The 20,693-nt window shown below is 41.1% G+C and overlaps 1 pseudogene; it reads left to right on the forward strand.

Moving 5' to 3' along the window:
* The first annotated feature begins 3,538 nt into the window (after positions 1-3,538).
* Positions 3,539-3,916, forward strand: LOC148028060 (pyrophosphate--fructose 6-phosphate 1-phosphotransferase subunit beta 1 pseudogene; annotated as a pseudogene).
* The last annotated feature ends 16,777 nt before the right edge of the window (positions 3,917-20,693 follow it).

Here is a 20,693-nt window from a genome sequence, read left to right on the forward strand (position 1 = left end):
CCCATCACATTTTTTCATGACCGAGTATCTTGCTAAGGCTCTCTTTCCCTGTTCCCTTCAAGTTGCCTTATCCCTTCATCTGTGGCTGTTAGACTTGAAGTTGGTGTGTTGTAGCATTTGTTTTTACCTAAAAATAAAAGAAGGTGCACTACTTGGGGTATGTCTACCTTACCCTATTATGCATAGTGCTTGTGTGAGTGGAACTGGGAGTTGGATCAAACAAGCCTGGGTGTTGCCCCATACTTGATGACCCAATTCATGCATCGTTGGAGGTGCGGTGTGTGGCTTAGGGAGACAAGTCTACGACTATGACTTCCCTTAGTATGTCCTACCCTTGATGTGCCCTAAGCATGATGTGGGGAATCAAAATGGACTAGGGGGTTAGAGACGGACCCGACCCACCGACCCACATCGCCAACTGAAGCCATTGGATGTGGCCAATATGGGGCTGATGGCTTTTTCTTCTTTCTTTTTTTTGGATTACATAGTCATAACGAGGGCTAATCTTCATCATCCATGTGGGGGGGGGAGAGGGTGGAGTTGGTGGCTTACGAGATTTACGAAGGAGTTTCCAGCTCTATAGATACCCTCTAAGGTTCATGCGTACTTGAAGAGTGGTGATGGAAAGAAATGGATAATTGCAGCATGTGAAGAGGCTATCATTCATATCTTCCAAGGGTGTTAAGAAAAATGAAGGAAGTTGAGCTACTTGCATCATCAATCTTGTCATGGCACAGCTATCTATTCCATTGGGATCAAAAAAGAGAGGTGGAAGGCGATGCTCTTGCAGCAGAGGATCTTGTCTAAGTAGTATCCTAAGCAGTTTAAGATAATTACATGTCATGATGAAGGCGGGATCGGGACATGAGGAGAATTCGTCAATGAAGTAGACTATAGAATCATATAGGTCTTCTAGTGCGAAAATGAGAGCCTCTTAAGGTTTAGTAGCATTGGCGTTGTAGATCCATGGGAAGCCGTATCGGCCGTGGATGCTTGGGTTAAAATTCACTCCTGCCCTTCTTGGATATGGCATGAAGGATGGATTATTTTGCTCGAAGGGTAGAGTGTTACAAAAAGCCATCCAGGCATCCATGTTCACATAAAAAATGTGCCTCCTCCATGTGGGTTGGCACTCATAGCCCTTCATAGCCCTAGGCACTTCAAAAATTTTATCTTGCCAAAAATCTATGTCCTTAGTGCCCCATATGCTGGGATTCTGCTCTCTCTCTGAGGTCCATTTGTCTCCTAGCAGGCTTCCCACATTAATCACCTCTTCCACCACCTTGACTGGCAATACTCTGTGAAAGTTGGTGGGGAATTGGAAATTAAGGTCGAAGGGCCTTCTAGCAGTCTCTTGTTGCTCCCAAATCACAAGTTTTGCATTCAAGCTCACTGGGCCGTCATCATAGCTTGGTGGGATGGGCACGGTTGGCACCACTACTAGCTTGGCCTTCAATCTTTGCTTTACTTCCTCCACCATCTGTTGTTTCTTCCTCTTAAGCTCTGCTTTTCTTTCAACAAAGGTGTATACCTACTATTGCTACTCTTCATCTAGGCATAGGGAAGGAGGTTGTGGGACAAGTTCTTCGTGAGGTCCCACGTCCAAGCTTGTGTTAGCCCCTTCTCCTTGTTGGTCATCCTGTTGTGCCCCCTCAACAAACCCTAATGCATTGGCTTATTGTGGGGTTAAGAATGCTTGCAGTAGATAGCTTTGTTGCTCCTCAAGGCCAAGGCTGGCACCCACGGGTTGCTTTGGCATCTGCAGGCCTACTCTCAGGGCCCTACGTGAAATTCCTAGCTTCTTCTTTATGGAGTCAGCAGCCTCCCCTTCCTTCGTTTGAGTGACATCCAACAACGTGCTCAGGAAGGCGCATTGCCAGGCTTTGAAGCTCACTTGGGTGGCCTCTTCTCTACTCTTAGCTACTAGCACTTTGTCATTTTCCACCTGAGCCAAACGGCATGCCAAAGCTTTGACTTTTCTCTCATTACATTTGGCCAAGTCCTATGCTCTCTTCTCCATTTCCTCAAGGCTTTCTCCTTGTCTTTGAGCCAATGTCATCAACCTCTGCTCTTGATCTTTATTTCTCTTTTCAATTTGTATTGCCCCTCTTGCTCCGAGTTTGCCTCTTGCTTCAATTTCTTGATCTCCTCTTTGTATCCATGTGCCCTTTCTTTCCTCACCACCTCTAACTCTTCTATGGATTTATGGACCTTTTCCATCTCCCCTTGCAGTTCTTCATAGAGCCTTACAAGCTCATCATTATGGCATTGCAGGCTTACTAGGGCTCGAGTCTCTTCATTCAGCCTTGCCTGCCACTTAGTTTCTACTTCGTCCTTGGCTTGCAGCAGCTGCTCCTTCAACTCACTTATCTCTTTTTGGCACATGGCCACTTAGTGATTTTTCTCTAATGATGTAGCCATGGCCTCTTTTTCTACCTCTAGTTTAGCCACCACTTCCATCCTCTTATCTTCCTTTGCCTTCTCTAGTTGTGAGAGAAGCTCCTTGATGTATTTGTCATAATCTGTAGGTGTGCAGCTCTGTTGTGGCATGGAGGTTGTGGAGGTTTCCCTCTTTTGCTTATTGGTATCCTTGATAGCCTCCAATTTTTTTATCAAAAATACTAAAAGCATGTGGCTCTACATTGACAAATCATTTATTTTATCAAAAATGTTTGTGCTATTGCATCTAAGTTGTACTTCATCGATATATATTTTCACCATTGTAAATGTTTGGCTTGGAGTTATAAAAGACATTGCATATGTTCTTTTATTTTACAACCTTAGGAATCTTGCCTAGAATGCATGCAACACATAAGGCTTCAACCTTTGCTTTTTTATGGTCCAATATTTGATTTAATAAAGGTTCAAAAGGGTGCAATTGGGGTCCTTGGAAAAAAGTGGTTGAGAAGGTTGGAGCATGGCAGATTGTGGTGCCTCTTTAACTTCTTCCCTATTTTCCAAACTCTCTTTTTCCATCCTTCTTCTTGCTCTTCCTTTGTGTTGCAACTATGGATCTTGAGTGTGTAGAGGAAGAGGAGGAGCCTCTTGATCTTGTTTCTTGATCAATGAGGGTGTGTCTTGAGTCTTTTTGTGTATGTGTGTATTCATGGAAAGAGAGATGTGTTTGCAAGTTTCATGGTGAGGAGCAAAGCTCAAGCATATACTTTGTTGCTCGGTACCCTGGTTTTGTGCTTCTTGGTATGTTGGGTGAGAGCCAACAGTCATTTCTGGTTCCGTTGCCAGGACTAGGCTAGCCATGGATTGTGCAAAGTAAAGAGCAGGGAGTTGTATGCAAATTTGTTCTCAGCGTATGGCTTGCCCTTTCTTCCCTTCCACATGGCATGACAAAAAAAATTTCCCATAACTGATGTCATTGTCAAATGGACAGAGCATGGAAAATATTATGGTGTTATTCTTATTCCTAAGGGTGTGATTGATAACATTCGGGAAAACATCTAGGAGCAGTTGTTACTTGACAGAAATCCCCATGGAAATGTCTAGGTTGCAAAAAATTAAAATTGAAAAGATGCTCATAAGTATGGTGGAGACAGAGCTTCAAAGGCGCAAGAATGCAAGCTCTTATAAAGGGAGCTTCAAGGGCCAATCACACTTTTTCAGATATGAAGGAAGATGTAGCATGCCTACAAACTTTGATGTAGCATACTATTATGCCTTAGGCTATGATGTTGGTTCCCTCTTACCTACTTGTGAAACTGGCTTGATTGCATCTATGGGTAATTTGACACAGCCAGCTAAAGATTGGATGGTTGGGGAAACTGCACTGACACAACTTATGGATGTTGAAAGGCGAAAGGGCAAGAACAATACCTTCATAAAGAAGGCCATGGTTGAACTTGATGGTGCCCCTTTCAAGAAGTTTTCCTCCATAAGGCAGGAGTGGGATTTTGAAGATTGATTCTACAATCCAGGTCTTATCCAATTTTTTGGTCCAACTATAGATGAAAAAAACTACACATTGATGCTTGAGCAAGGAATGCAAGTATGCTTTTAACTGTTGTTAGTAATGCATGGGATTAATGCATGGCGATCTATTCTGCTCTCTCTTCCCTTGCCAACTTACAATAGACCTCCATCATTTTCAGATCTTCATCCACGCAGCATCAACAAGAAACGACAACCAGAAAGAAGGATAAGATAATCCTTACTTTTATCAAAACCTTAAAATCCTAAGGTCTTATTAAAGCTAGTTCATATGCAACATATCAATCTTTCCTTTTGAAAAGGAATCCAAAGCATTTGGATGTAGCAGGTGGGAGAACATCAAAGGTAAATCTTAAGAGTGGGAGTGCTCTTCAAGGTGATCACTTACGGGTTCTACACCTTTTTGGTGTTGAAGTGGTACAATTTTCCTATTTTTCCCTTATGAATATGGTGTTCATTCCAACAACAAAGTTGTTGCATGGTATTTCTTCCTTATCATTCATAATTTATTGATGTAAATTGTGTGAAGTGGGAAAAAGAGGTCAAAGATAAGAGATAATGGTTGTTGAAGAGGTGGACAAATGATCCACGGAAGTGTGAAGAAATGAAAAGAAGGATATGATGTTTTTCTTGAAGCTTACAAGGGAAGTGTACTATGGTTCTTTGGTTTGTGGGAGCTCACCAATTTAAGTGTGGGAGGAATGATAGCCTCCAATTTTGTCATCAAAAAGGCTAAAAGCATGTGACTCTACATCAACAAATCATTTACTTTATCAAAAATGTTTGTGCTATTGCATCTAAGTTGTACTTCATTGATATATATTTTACCATTGTAAATGCTTGGCTTGGAGTTATAAAAGCCATTGCATATGTTCTTTTATTTTACAACCTTAGGAATCTTGCCTAGAATGCATGCAACACATAGGGCTTCAACCTTCGCTTTTGTATGGTCTCATATTTGATTTAATAAAGGTTCAAAAGGATGCAATTGGGGTTCTTGCAAAAAAGTGGTTGAGGAGGTTGGAGCATGGCAGATTGTGGGGCCTCTTTAACTTCTTTCTTCCCTCTTTTCCAAATTCTCTTTCTCCATCCTTCTTCTTGCTCTTCCTTTGTGCTGCAACTATGGATCTTGAGTATGTAGAGGAAGATGAGGAGCCTCCTGATCTTGTTTCTTGATTAGTGAGGGTGTGTCTTGAGTCTTTTTGTGTGTGTGTATTCATTGCAAGAGATGTGTGTTTGCAAGTTTCATGGTGAGGAGAAAAGCTCCAAGCATATACTTTGCTGCTCGGTACCCTGGTTTTGTGCTTCTTGGTATACTGGCGTTCAATCCTGCCTAGACTCGGCATCTACTACTGCCAGTCTTTTAGTTCTTGTTATGGGGGTACCCTCCCCTATTCCTTGGGCCATTTCCTTATATTAACAAATTATTATACTCAAGCCATGAGGTTAGTATCATCCACTTTGGTCATGGAGCTCGGTGCAGATATGATTGTGGGAGTGTTGAGTACTATGAGGGTAGATGTGGGATCGGATCGGGGCCTTGCCCTTGCCTTCCTTTACTGCACTGGGTGCAATTTCTGGCATTTGTGTGCTTGAGCTTGGGTCCTCATCTCTAGATGGCAAGCTCATGGCACCCAACTCATCCTGCCTGCCTAGCTGCTCTATAGATAAGTGTGTTGTCAAAACCACGTCTTTGTCTTCCTTCCTTTTCAACTTCTCCTCTTCTTTCTTAGACTCTCTTCTGGCTTTTTGTAATTCTGATTTTTCTTTTTCCTTGCTTTCCTCCTCATTGTTCTCTTGTGAATCCTTCTTCTTTGGCTTTTTGGGTTTTCATTGTTTACTTTGCATTTCTTGTTCTCCTTCCTCATCATCACTCACTGTCCTTTCACTGGAGTGCAGCTGCTATTCATGGTGAGAGGAGGTGACCTCTCTGGTGTTTGTCTAACTCCTTCTTTACCTTGTCCTTCCCCCAATGCTTCCCTTATTATAGCTATCAAAACCTCCCCAAAGCCAATGATTGAGGCCTTGGAGGATGACACTTTCCTTTTTGCCTTGGTAGCTGGGGACTCTCCTCTTGCAGGACTTTCTCATGTTGCCAGTGCTTTTGCTGAAGACTCAATGGTCTTCTGCACAAAGCCATTTTTAGGGTCACTTTGTCAAAGGATCTTGTTGCAATGCTCTCTAGCATAGGCATGTTGATTTGGCTCATTATTGAGTTGTACCTATGGTTGTTGAACAGTGCGTGCATCATTTTGGCTTGGAGTTGAATTTTAGAATTGGGGATGTCTACCAAGCTAATGCCATTGTTTGTGTGAGCCATTACCTTTTCCATTCCTAACATAGCATACACATCTCTTTTCGACCGTCTCTCCACTTTGTTTGGTAGGCCTAGTGCTTTTTCAACCAACTCTAGAGTTAACTCGATTTGGACTTGGCAGGTTTCTTCTTCTTCTTGCACGGTGACTATGCCGTGGTTTCTACCAAAGGTCCGGAAAAACTCCTCACACTTTATTCAACATCTTGGCAAATTGCCTCCACACGTACTTTTGTAGGTGGCATTATTTGACAATCTGCATCATTGCTTGTTCCTCTATGGTGACATCCTCCAAGTTCAAGACATGCTTGAACTTGAATTGGCCCTTATTTCCATGGAGAGGCCATATTTTGCCTGCTCTTCTTTGGAAAATGGCAACTTGCTGGTTTTTTCTTGTCTTGCCATGATGGTCACCTGTCATGGAGCCATGTTCATCATTATTGCTTTTAAAAACAATTATTTGCGGAGGAAAAAGATCACATGCTTGAGTACTTGAAATGCTTAATTATAGAATTAAACTTCTCCCTCAAGAAGTCCATACATTCCCAATTTTATGACCCTTTTTCTTGACCATGAAGCTTCGATTTGTTTTCCTTTGCTTTTGAGTTTTATTCTTTTATTCTTATTTCCTCCTCACCCCCTCTTCTTGTGAAAAGAAGAAGAATCCTTCCTAGGATTATGGTTAAGGGATTAAGAGCATGTTGTGCGTGGTTTTCGTGTTTACTTTTGCATGAGCCAAGGATAAAAATTGGGGTTGTATTCCATTTGAGCATAGTGGTCCATGTCACATGGTCTAACACCTTCTTGTGTGATGTAAGTGAGGACATCGAGAAGAAAATCCCCAAAGTCAATTCTACTAGCAATATGGAGCTCCTCTTCTGTGAGAATTTGATCTAAATAGGGGTGCCCTCAGATGTGGTCCTCAAGGGGCCGATGTCAAATGGTGATCAACACCCTATAGGAAGTTGGAGCTACATATGTTAGGTCATACTCCACAGTTTTGATCATGCATCTTTGTTCAGCATTTGTCATGACTTTGCATCCTTCTATTCCCATTGAAGTCAAAGACCATACCATTTGCATAAGAAAGAGGAGTTGGTGGCAGTGAGCTGCTTCAACTTTTCAATTTCCTAGTTCGTGGGCAAGGATTTTGCTCTCAACATAGTGATCAAGTGTTCTTTGCATGCTTGTTCGATGGACAACTTGGTGGCAATGAGTTTCTCAACTGCTTGGGAAGATTTGAAGAATACGAATTCACATTCCTCCCATGAGCAAGGTAGCGTGTGTACTTCCATTTCTAAAGGCTTGTCCAAAAGACCTAAGTCCAGTCAATCGTAACTTTTAGCAAGCATGGTAAATGTGGCATCCAACCGTCTGAGGCAAGTAACCAAGTTGTTGCATGTATTCTCAGATAAGTCTGTGCCAAAGTAAGAATGGATCTCCACTAGTAAGAGGTTCTAAGGCCTGTAGGTGGCTTAGGTTTGGTTGGGGTTGACAATTCCACAAATGTCAAGTGTACCTCTGGTTGCTATTCTGGTTGGGGTTGCAGCCTTGGTGCACTAGGCGTGGCCACTAGTGCGGTCGATAGCATGCTACTAGATGCTTGGGCAGCAGCTGGGGTACTAGCAGTGCAAGGTTGAGGTGGTTTAGAAGTAGCAAGATGCGGTTTTGGTTGACAGATTTATTGAGTCTCGATGGGTTTAGGTTTTCATAGGATAATGGGCCTTGTAGCTAGAGGTTTTAGTGATATTGATGCTTGATTCATCTTGATGCTTCATGTGGTCAAGCTTGAGGGTGGTGTTTGAGTAGTGTCATTGGTCATCTTGGCTTTAGGTGCCTAGAAATCCATATACTACCCTCGTAATAGCCTTACACTTGCAACAAGGTCTTGGGCACCCACCATCACGGCTTGACCATTCATCAATGCTTGTAGTTTCTTCTATGCTCCTAGGTTTCGAATACAAGTTCCTAGCCTTGCAAGGTCGTGATTGTGTACTTTTGAGTGGTGGCCCTTGATGTTTAGGCATCCATTTGAATTGTGGTGGTGCACAGGCCTTGGCTTTGATTTCAGCGGTTTGCTGGATTTGAGGTTTGGTAGGTTGTGACAAGTTACAAACCCCCTCCTTAGGTTTGGTGGTTTGTTCTAACATTGGCTTTACAAGCTTTGATGGAGTCGCGTTGCCCTTGGTGCTGAAAGTGGTGGCTATTCATACATTGCCAATAGGCTGTGAGTCATAGTCGACGTTGCAAAGTGACTGTTTTTTAAACATACGACCTAACAACGATTCTATACTTGCATCCTTTGCATTCAGCAACACATAAAGATCATTGGCAACCTTGCACTTTCCTAGAGGTTCATATGATTGACCCCCAAATGGGCTGAGTTTGGCATTAGTGGATTGTAGCTGTGGTTTGTCGATTTGATTCCAATGATCATGAGTCAAGATAGTAAAGTCAGCACCCTCATCAATCAATGCATCAATGGCATGTGTTTGCTTGGCAGTGACAAACATGCCACGCAGGTAAACTAGAGCTACAGCTTCCTCATCTTCATCTTCAATTTCTGTGATAGTTGCTACTTGTACATTGACAGGGTTAGGTTTTCTATGCGAGATCCTAGCCATCATGCAGACTAGTGTGCGAGCTTTCGCTCAACTGCCAAGACCCACGAACCGCTTATTGTTTCAAGCGTTCCAAGCCGAGCACTAATGGCTACCTCTCACATAGCTGACGCGCCATCCATATCTATAGGTGTAGTGAGCTTACCTCCATGCCATTCGAGTTACCTCCTCTCCCGCGCACTTTGGTAGCTCCACGATCTAAGTGCAAGCTTCAAGCAAGCTCCAACCTCAAGCTCCACACTCCAAGATCCATCACTGTGAGCAAGAGAAGAGAAGAGAAGAGAGGAGAAGAAGAGAGGAGAAGATGGAGAGCTTCTCCACCCCACGGTCCCTCACCCTCACACACTCACTCCCTCACACTCTCACACTCCCTCTCTCAAGCACAAGCTCAAGCAAGCAAGAAGAAGAAGAAGAAGAAGAAGAGAAGAGCTACTTTTGGCCATATACAAGAATGAGCTTCTCATTCACTTTTCAACTTTATATACAGAACCCTAAATCCCTTTTGAGCAGTCATCCCCTTTTCCCTTTTTTACATGGCTGACCGTAGCCTAGGCCCTTTTTTTCATTGTCCTTCTATCTTCCTAGCTTTCTTTCCGCCGCCCATCTATATTTACAAATTGCACGGGTGAGAGCCCGGCACTCCTTGAATTAAACCGCGGTGTGCTTGCACTTTTTTACATGAGTTTTGTCTTGCGCTTCTCTTGGTGCGCCTTTGTATTTGAAACTGCACCTTTTCCCTTTTGCAACTGCCTTGGACTTTTAAGGTTGCCCTTGGGCTTTTGGCCTTTTCTCCTCTTCTTTCTTCAGTCGAGCTACCTTTTTTCCGCCTTTGCCCTACATCTTCTTTATTTCCTTTTTCTTTCTTCGTGTTGGGTTTAACATTACCCCCCTCCTAGACGAGTGCCAGTCCCATGGCACTCACCGTCGTAGGTAGCAGGCGATAGCATGCACCGAAGACGTGGATGACTAGGACGGTTGTGGTTTGCCTTGGGGGAGTTCTGAGGTTGGTGTGGATGAAGGTCGTTGGGGGCACTGGCTATTCCGATTGTCTTGGTGATATGATTGTTCTAGGTGGCGATAGGGCGACTCTTTTTGGGAATGGACACTCATAGCTGGCACGGGGGTTGGTGTGCATGGGATGCTCCTGGGGGAGTTTGTGAGTGATGATTCTTTGGTGATTGTGATGGTGGAGTGGAGAACAAGAGTTTAGAGCTGAGCGTTAACGACACTGCTGTTGGAGTCTTGAATACCTGCAATTGGAAAACCTTGCAGGCGATCTCTCCCTAAGGGGTACTGCTAGTCATCTTAGCGTGCACAAGACATATTTTGATGAGTTTGGAGGCAGGTCGAACTCTAAGCAAGCTTGGAGTATTGTCCAGCACTTGAGGACCCAAATTGTGTATAGAATTTTGTGCAGATATTATGTGAGTGCTCGTGCATACTTAGATATTATGTAGGTAGAAGGCTGTGGCATGGTGGCTAATAACGTTGTGTGGATGAAGAAGAGTGGTCCATGGTGGAAGGAAGTACATGCGAAGGTGGGTACGACATCCTGTGCATTGTGATTGTAGACGTAGTAGGATAGGGCATGGGGATAGTGTATGAGCCGTAGGTGGGAGACATTGGGCCTGTGGATGGGGACGGTGTACTGTTCATGGATGTTCATGCAGGGCGTGCCCCAAGTAATTGCCATGGGTTTAAGGCAAAGTGAAAGCGAGAATTATGTGAATGGTTCAGGGTAACAGGTTTAACCATAGGCGAGACAATCTCCCTAGGGCTATTTTGCCATTGATGTGCCTTGAACCATTGTCGGTGATGTTGGGGGGGGGGGGGGAAGGGGGGCGCTAGTAGATGCTAAGGGACTAGGGACAGAGCCAGCTGACCAAGGTCACTGGATGCACCTAATTTGAGGGCCCCTAGGTGTGTTTTTTTTTTTCATTGCAATATGTGGAGGCTATGAGCCTTTCAATGGGTTAGAGCCTGTCAAGCCTCGGAGGCTCAGAAAATGGATATGACCGTGATGATTTGGTCCTAGCCTTGTTGTTAGGGGAGTCGTTATTGTAATATCGGTACGATTGCAGTGTCCCTTGTCGTGAGTGTAGAGCTTGGCCCAAGAAGAGAGTGTAGCCCATGAACACGCCTTCGTTCATGCGATGTGGGCACTCGCAAGGGTGATTGTTTGCGTTCAGCTGCGCGACTTTGTTGCAATTAGCGCACGGTCATGGTTTTGCGGTGACCCTGGCATTGAACACGTTTGCACGAAGACCTGTGTTATCCTGCATCCACATGTCATGTCGTGAGAGCACATGCTTGATTTTATAAGTAATTCAACAGATGTAGTTATGTTAAAACATGACTTTTCGAAATGCTATGATGTTAATTGCAATGCCCATGCGATCGTTTGTCAAAGATGGGACATATATTAGCGCTAGGCAGAAGAAGACATACAAGTTACTTTCCTCCTAGAATCATCTTGATCTAATTGTATATCCAAATCTAAATCATCATTTTAGCATACATTGACACAATCTCATCCACAATCACAAGTACTCCCTCTTATAGATTTTTTTGAGTTTCATTACGAAATAGTCTAATCATCATCTAAAAATTATATCTTTCTCCAATTGGTCAGCTATCTTGGCGTTCTAAAGGAGGGGAGAAAATGAAGAGATAAAGTGCAAAGAAACACTTGTGCGCATTTGCAAAAAATACTTTCTATGGATAAAAGAGGACACTGACATTAAGTATACTATCATTGAAGATGCTATGCTCAACTTTTGGAGTCCTCTCAAAGACAATATACTTGAAATTCCTCATCAATCACTTGCTATTTTACACTTTTGTATTGTAACATGTTCGCCTATCGACTGTTGAAGCACATTTTAGTCATCGATCGAGAAACGAATCTAAGCGTCGTCACCCAGCACTCCCGGGGAATGTTCTAGGGTTTGTCGCCTAGGGTTTCCTGAGTCCACCTTGCAACGAAACGTTCATGGCCAAACCCACTAGGATTGACTTGAAATATGGGTTCCTAGGGCGGCCAAGGTCTCGTAAGAGCATTCTAGCGTCGGGTTTTGGACATCCTACTTTACGTAGAGATACCCAATCCGAAGCAGATCGATACTGCACTTGGTTCAAAGATAATGGGAAACAAGAGGGATGTGCTACATGACCTCTCCGCCCATAGGGCATAGTCCCATTTCGGTCCCCTAAAATGGCATGAATCGAGATTCCAACCTAACAATTCCTAAAGGTCAAACGTCGGTAAAACCTTCTGAGAATTCTCCCAGTTTTTCGAGACCACCCTGTTGTAGGACGAACCTGTCGAGGATTCCAGCCACTCGCTTCCCTTGATAGCTTTAGTTTTCTAATTAGGTTATATCACATTTATGTGTGACATTTAAAATCAACTGCATTAATTGAGCCTTTTAGGGAATAGGGTTCGTTCGCATAATTTACAGCACAGATACGAAAAAAAAACAAGCAATCCTTTTGACAACAAGTTCCTTAACTTATCTTCAAGTGAATCTTTGTCTCTTGCCCATATAGGAGAATTATGTATCCCTTCTGACCAACAGAAGTACTCGGTCCAAATCACATGGCACCAAGAATTCCATCCTTTATTTAGAATAGGATCTTCCAATGCCCTAGGCGTTGGGCTCACGACAGTCTACAATTCCGTTCCGGTCTAGGCAAGGGGTGCCCAAAGCTCCACTGACCCCAAGCGACCTAGGAGTGAGACACAACTTCCGTGGTTGGCCTTTTCACCACTCGACCTTCCACCCGTGAATCAAGCAGTGCCCTCTCAGGGTAATCTGCGGTGCGATCTTGGAGATGATCCACATGTGCAAAATATCCTTTCTTAATTAATCCAATCAAGAATCAAGCATAATCAATGCAATCAACTTAATATCATCTTCCAGTGAAACATTCCTTTATTTTCCATGGCTACTTGTCATTACTGATCTTTGCCATGCTTTTACCATCCTTGATTGTAAAAAGCATTCAGAATACAAGCACTTGGAATATTTATCCAAATCACAATGCAACAATCAATTGATTGTAAAAAGGATTTAGGGTGTTGTTCCATCAACCAACAAAACTAATTGTATTTTCCCCCCCCAAACAATACAGGAATAGGTGCGATAATAATTCCATCGCATATTCGCTCTCCCCCTTGGGATCAAAGAGCGAGTCTATGCAAAATTTACTTAATACTTGTATGCACAATTCCTAATGTTATTCTTTTTACGATTATACTATTCATAATCCCTGACCAATTGCTCTATCAACGAATAAGCCATACGCAACTAAGTGCAACTAAATTTCCTTGATACATGCACTTTGCAACCTCCATATTCTGAATATGTGAGAAGAGGCCTATCCCTTCCCATGACCTATTCTTGTATATCATAGTATGGAGCCTAATGTATCTCATGCGAGAATCAAAGCAAGCATCTATCAATTTAGAAATACATTACTTACGATCGGAACTGCAATTGGATTGATAGTGATGCCTTCGTCCGAAGCTTTGTTGCTGGTTGTAGGATTGCCATCCGCACGCGACATTCTTTGCTCATCGTCTGCAAGTAGACTCAAGAGATTAAGAAGGCAGAATAGATTTGAGATGTGAGAGCGTAAGAGGATGGCTAAGTGGAGGATCGAGATAGAGAAAATTGAGCTAACTCTCTCCCTTGTAGCCTCTCGGGGTAACTATTATCTCTCTCTCTCTCACAATCTCTTGGAGGGGTATCGTTCTCTCTACCTCTCTCTCTCAGTCTCTCTGGGTCTCCTTATGCTCTCTTGTGTCTCCCCATGCCTCATATTTATAATGAATTAGAGAAGAGGGGATGTGGTTGAGAACAAGAGTTCTTGGTGGAGAGATTCTTGGAAAGATCAGCGATCTGTTGCTTAACTCATAAGTCCGATGGTTTCATTGGCTCCAAAAGGGGGGTAAAACTCCAAGATACTTGATTAGAAATCTTTCAGATCACTCCTTCTTTCTCTCCCTATTTGAAGTGTTGTCTACTGTCTATAGACTGCGATTGCGATTGCGGTGTCTACTTATATTTTCTTTTAAGTGACATCCAGTTCCAGAATTAATATCCATAAATTTTTAGAATAATATCTAAAATATCTAGAATATGCTAGTTTTCCCCAAAATCTAATATTTTTGGACCATCCATACTATACATATTAACACTAGTGATTAATATGGCTCATAACTCTCGTTCACGTTGTAACTTCTGTGAAGGGTGGCTATGGTCCTTGTTAATCCAAAGAAAATATCAAATTTACAACTCTCGATTTTTTATATAAAATATTTTTAATTAAATAAAAATGATTAGTTATTAATGTTAGTTAGTTTTTACCGTAGTTAGTCTTTAGTTAGTAACCTTACTAACTTATTAATTGAGTAACTAGCTTTCGAACTAACCACCTAACTTTTAATTGTGTGGAAATATTACATGTATTCAACAGCAACCTTTCCAAAGATCACATTGCAAGCACCTTATCAATCTCTACCTTACTATGATATCTAGTCACATTGGGATCATATTTCCATCTATGAACATGCTCTCACCATTGTTTCACTCCATCACTATGAAGTTCCAATTGCAATACATCATGTGTCTACATGATGAGCCCATCTCTTATCAAGTCTATCATGAAGCAAACCATGGTGATTAGCTCTTCATCAAGGTGTCTACCAATTAAAGCCCAAAGATCTTCATCATCAACTTACATCCCTTAAATTATTGCAAGAAAAGATTGATGTTTTTATTTTGTAACAACAAAGAAAAGGTCTCATGCTATACTCATCATTGTAATCTTACTACTCTTGTAGCTAAGAGGATTAGCGGAAGGTCCTTGTACTATAAAAGAAAATCCTATTTCCTTTTGAGAAGGGAGGAAAAATGTTAGAAGATATTGTTAACCTTTTCTAGAGAGGGGGAATGTTAGAATGTTAGAATATACTCATATGAACATGCACTTAGAGAATATCTAGGAAGACAATATCTAGATATTTAGGAGAACTAGATAGCATAGATCTAGAACATGTGGAGGATACTTCATTAAGAAGACCTACCATATCCACACCTTTATTGTATATATATGTGTACTCTCGATTATTGCAATGCAAGTGTTCATTACAAGTGTTTGGGTTATTCTCCATCTCATTGTCTCTCTCTCTTTCTCTCACCATCACTTTCATCACATTGAGAACTCGGAGAGAAATTGGAGTCTTACTTTCTAGAAATTAGGGCTCTAATCCTCATTGTAGAAAATCCATATTCAAACTTAGAAACTGAGAACTAAGAGAAAATTTGGAGTCTGAATTTTAAAACTAAGCCATATTGCTTAAGATATTATCTTTTTTCCTTTGGCTAGAAGAGAGTGGATAAAGGGTCATAGATTGAGAGGATAAATTTTGAAAGTAAGCCTTGTAATATGAAGATTATGTGTGTTTTTTAAGGAGGCCTCCTCATGGAGGTTTGTTTTTACAATTGAGCCTTTGAAGTGAGTAAAGGGTCATAAATTATGAGGCACAATTTTGAAATTGAGCAATCTAAGAAGGGCTCCTCATAGATAGAGAGTAGTGACTAGAAAGTCATGCATTGGGAAGCTTAATTTTGTAGTCTCATTGTAGGAAGAGGAGGTGTGCCTCATTATAGAAAGAGAAAGCGTATTTCTAGAGGAGGTCTCCTCATGGAAGCTCAATTTTGAACTTTTAGCCTCTTTCGTAACAAGAGAGTGGATAAAGGGTCAAATTGAGCCTCTTAATAGAGCAATGATGAGTAGAGGGTCATATGTTATGAGGCTAAATTTTGAAATTGAGCAATCTGAGGCCTCCTCATGTATACACAGTAGTAGGTAGAGAGTGGTGGGTAGAGAGTCATGTATAGATAGGCTCAAGCTTGAGTCTCATTGTAGGAAGAGGAGGTATTCCTCATAATAGGAAGAGGAAGTATATTATAAAGGAGGTTTCCTCACGGTGGCTCAATTTTAAAAATGAGACTCTTAAGAAAGTGGGTAAATGGACATTTATTGGGAGGCTCGATTTTGAAATTGAGCCTCATACTAGAAAGAGGAGATGTGTTCCTAAAGGAGGATTCCTTGTGGAGGCTTAATTTAGAAATTAAGCCTCTTAAGAGGGTAGTGGATAGAGGGGAAGATGATGTCTGCCTTTGAGAGAGGCCTTCTCATGGAGGCTCAATTTGGAAATTGAGCCTCAATGAGAAAAGAGTTGATAAAGGGTCATGTATTGGGAAGCTGCTTTTTGACATTGAACCTCATAATAGAAATAGGAGATTTGTCCCTAAGGAAGCCTCCTCATGGAGGCTCAATTTTTAAATAGATCTGCTTAAGAGAATATAATAGCTAGGGGGGAGTGTGTTTCTAAAGGAGGACTCCTCATGGAGGCTCAATTTTAAAAATTGAGCCTCTTAATAGGAAGAGGAGGCATTCTCATGCAAGCTCAATTTTTAAATAGAGCCTCTTCTTAAGAGAGTAGTAGGTAGAGGGAAAGAGGATGTGTGTTTCTAAAGGAGGACTCCTCATGGAGGCTCAATTAGGAAATTGAGCCTCCTAAGAAGGGAGTGGATAATTGGTGATATATTGGGAGGCTCAATTTTGAAATTGAGCCTCATACTAGGAAGAGGAGATGTGTTTCTAAAGGAGGCCTCCTCCTAAGAAGACAAGAGATGGAGGATCATATAAACTAAGGAGATAGTCACTCTTAGAAAGGCCTCTTACATGTTGAATTCATTTCTCATAAATGGAATACTCTTAAGAGAGGAAGAGGCTACCCATTCTAAGCTCAAGCATAAGAAGAGAGGAGGGAAAGTTTAATTCTATACCCAAACATAAGAAGAGAGAAGGTACTACTATTCTTGACAAAAGAGCATTCTACATCTCTTGATAGCCTCCACAACTCATGGAAAAACAAGTAAGTTGTATTTTTAATTATTAAGTGATTGTCTATTTTGCATTGCATTTGCGTTATTAGATTACTTTAATTTTCACTATCAATAATGCCATAAGATGAATGAATAATGAAGAAAACAATTTTCATAGGAAGAAAACTAATTAACTATACAAAGTAAAATATCTATGAAACTTATTGAGGAAGATGCATAACATAGACTATATAGGTGATTCACAAGAGCAAGTTATATGAGTCGGGTGTCAATGAACATTGATCATGACCAGCACGAACAGATGCAAGTCAATTTTGCATACGACAATAGATGATAGTTGATGGTGAGAATAGATGTAGAAGAAATAGGCTTAAGTCAAAGGATAAGGTTTTATATTTTAGAGCACAATCTCCTCTTACTACAGAGAGATGAATGCAAAGGTAGTTATAGAACTACATTCACATATACATGTGGATTGCAAGAACACATCAATAGATATATAGCTTTATGCATAGCACACTAACAAACATATAACTAGAAAACGACAACATATCTTACATTCATGCACAACAATGCATAGATTACAAAAAAACATACATATGTTGATAATCATATATACACATGTCTATGCATAGCTTATTTATGAATCATAGATAAACACATAACAAATAGGAAACATTGACACACACCCATGTACATGCACATGAAAGCACATGCACATTTTCATACACATACACACATAAAGTACAAAAGAACATACACACATAGATATACACATATAAACATGTATATATAAGTAATATAAAAATATATTTACATAAATTCACATGCACATAAGTGCACACACACACACACACACACACACACACACACACACACACACACACACACATGCATATACATTCATAAGCACATGATCACATACACATACACACAAATACACACATTATAACATTTACAAGCTATAGATATACATGTTAATTAGTAAATGTAGTACATGCATACCTTCATATAGGTGAAATCATCCTTGAGACTCAATTTTGAAATTGAGCTTATTAGTCTCTTAGAGGCTTAATTTTTAAATGGATCCTAAGAATAGAGGGGTGAGAGGTATCTTGAGGATAATTTTGAGATTGAGCTTAAGAGGAGAGTAGCCTATAAGAGATGGACATGAGACCTCTTAGAGGCTTGATTCTAAAAATCGAGCATAAATAGAGAGTATATAAAGTACTTTTTTGAAATTAATTTAGAAATTGAATCTCAACATACATTTTGGATGCTCAAAATTGAGCCTAGGATAGAGGACAAAAATAATAGTAAGTTTTATATTAAGCTTAAGAGGAAACTAGCATGTAAAAAAGTGACTAAATACATGCATATATAGCTATCATACAAACATGCATATGAAAATCTATATGCGGATAAGTAATAAGGTGAACATCCATACATACATTACCAAATACATATCCATATACATACACAGAGCATGCTTGCAAATCATACATGAACTCATTAAAAATAAGAAATATTGACTCATGGCTATATATGTACACATAGATTATAGAAAAATATGGTCAAATAAATATATGCACACATATACATACTTCACAGGTATCATCCACATGTGTATATGAAAATCCACATGTGCATAAGCAAGTATGTTCATGTATACACATATACATGTAGCATGTTTGAAAACCATAGATGAAAGAATTAGAGATATGAACTATTAAGACACACTTATATACATGCAGATTCACATACACATATGAATTACAACAACATATACACATAAATGCACATATGTATATACATACACATGTATCATAGAAAACATACACATGAGGGATCACATGAATATTGCACATGCACATGTCTATAAACATATGCATAGCATGCTTGAAAGCCACAAATGTACACAATAAATAATGATTTTAGTTTGTCCATGTGTACCCATGTGCTTGCACATGCAAAAATACACAGATTGTGTCTATGATATTTGAAAATTCTTTGATATAATTTCGTAGAGACATGAGACTTCCCCATAGGAGCTATCTTAGAAGAGTTATAATAGGTTTTTGTTTTTCTTGAGGTAGTCCCCTATAATGCTTTATTCTAAATTTCACTCTTGTTTGATGCTCAATTTTGAGATTGAGCCAATAAGATTGAACCAAGTCCCCTAAAGTGTTATGTTCCACAAATTTTTTCGTATTGAATTTAAAAATTGAACACCAATGAAAATATTTATCTTTTCTATTCATGCTCAAAGTTGAAATAATGTCTTGATAATGAGACATTGTCTCATATCTGTTCTCATTGCATTATGGCTAAGCGTAGGGTGGTCATCTTAACCACAGGAGAAAAGACCTCATCAAAGTCCACACCGTGCTCTTGCTTAAAACCCTTTGCTACCAGTCTAGCCTTGTATGCCGGCTTGGGGTGTCTAGGGGTAATTTTTAGCTTGTACACCCACTTGCATGGCAAATCCTTCTTGCCCGTAGACAAGGAAACCAAATCCCAAGTGTCATTCTTATATGCAGGGAGTCTATCTCAGACTGCATAGCCCTCTCCTAGGAGTGATTGTCACCCCTGCACATAGCCTCATCATAAGTGAAAGGCTCTCCTGCATCTATAACCAAGACATAATGCATCGAGGGCTGAAATCTATCTGGTGGACGTCTGTCTCTAGTAGACCATCTCAGGGCAGGCTCTGCTACCTGCCCAGCTACCTGTCCAATGCCCTGACCATGAGTATCTACTGCAGCTGTAGGCTGTCCAACTGGCTGTGCGGGAGCTCTTGGCTCCTCTTGAAATATGACCATGCGGATCTCAATAACTCTCTCAGGCTGCCTATGCATTTTGTCTTCATGGAAGACTACATCATGACTGCGGATGACTTTCCGTGCCTGTGGATGCAGAGATGGTAACCCATCTCGCCTACATCCCCATAACCAACGAAAATGCATTTGACACTCTTGGGATTCAGCTTACTTCTCTGGTCCCTGGGCACATGGCAAAATGCCTCACATCCAAAGACACGGAGATGCGCATAAGAGGGAGGTTTTCTAGTCCATACCTCCTCTGCAACCTGGAAATCCAAACCACTAGAGGGTGATCTATTTATGACATGCACAGCTGTACTAACTGCCTCAGCCCAAAAGCTCTGTGGTAGGCCTACATGGCTAAGCATACTGCATACACGCTCCTGGATGGTTCTATTCATCTGCTCAGCCAAACTATTCTGGGGGGGATGTAGGGGGCAGTCAACTGACGCTTAATACCCCTCTCATCACATAACTGCTCAAAAGTATGTGATACATACTCATCCCCATTATCTGTCCTTAGGCATTTTAGCCTATACCCAGACTGGTTCTCAACCAATGCAAGCCATCTCTGAAACACAGCCAAGACATCGAATTTCAGCTTAATGGGATAAGCCAAAACTTTCCGTGAAAAATCATCTATGAATGTAACAAAATACTCTGTACCACCCATAGACTGACAAGGCATGGGCCCACAGACATCCGAATGTACCAATGCCAAGGGCTCACTCATGCGTGGCCTACCAGACTTCTTATGCGTAGACCTAGTCTGCCAGCCATAAAGACAATGCTCACATGAATCAAAACATACATAATCAAGGGGTGGTAAGTACTACAAACTAGAAAGCATTTTCATTCCCTTCAAAGACATATGATCCAAACGGGCATGCCAAAGAGATACATGTGGGATAGAACCCACAGACAAAACATGATCAAGGGAAGAAGCTGATACAATCAAGGGGTAGAGACTGCCAGCCTTGGCACCTCTCGCAATCACAAGTCTGCCACCACGAGTGATCTTCCATGCAGAGTCTCCAAAACATACATGATATCCTGCGTCATCAAGTTGTCG

This window comes from Lygodium microphyllum, chromosome 12 (genome assembly GCF_053477565.2).
Source record: "Lygodium microphyllum isolate KBCC chromosome 12, Lygodium_microphyllum_v1.1.10, whole genome shotgun sequence".
NCBI lineage: Eukaryota > Viridiplantae > Streptophyta > Polypodiopsida > Schizaeales > Lygodiaceae > Lygodium > Lygodium microphyllum.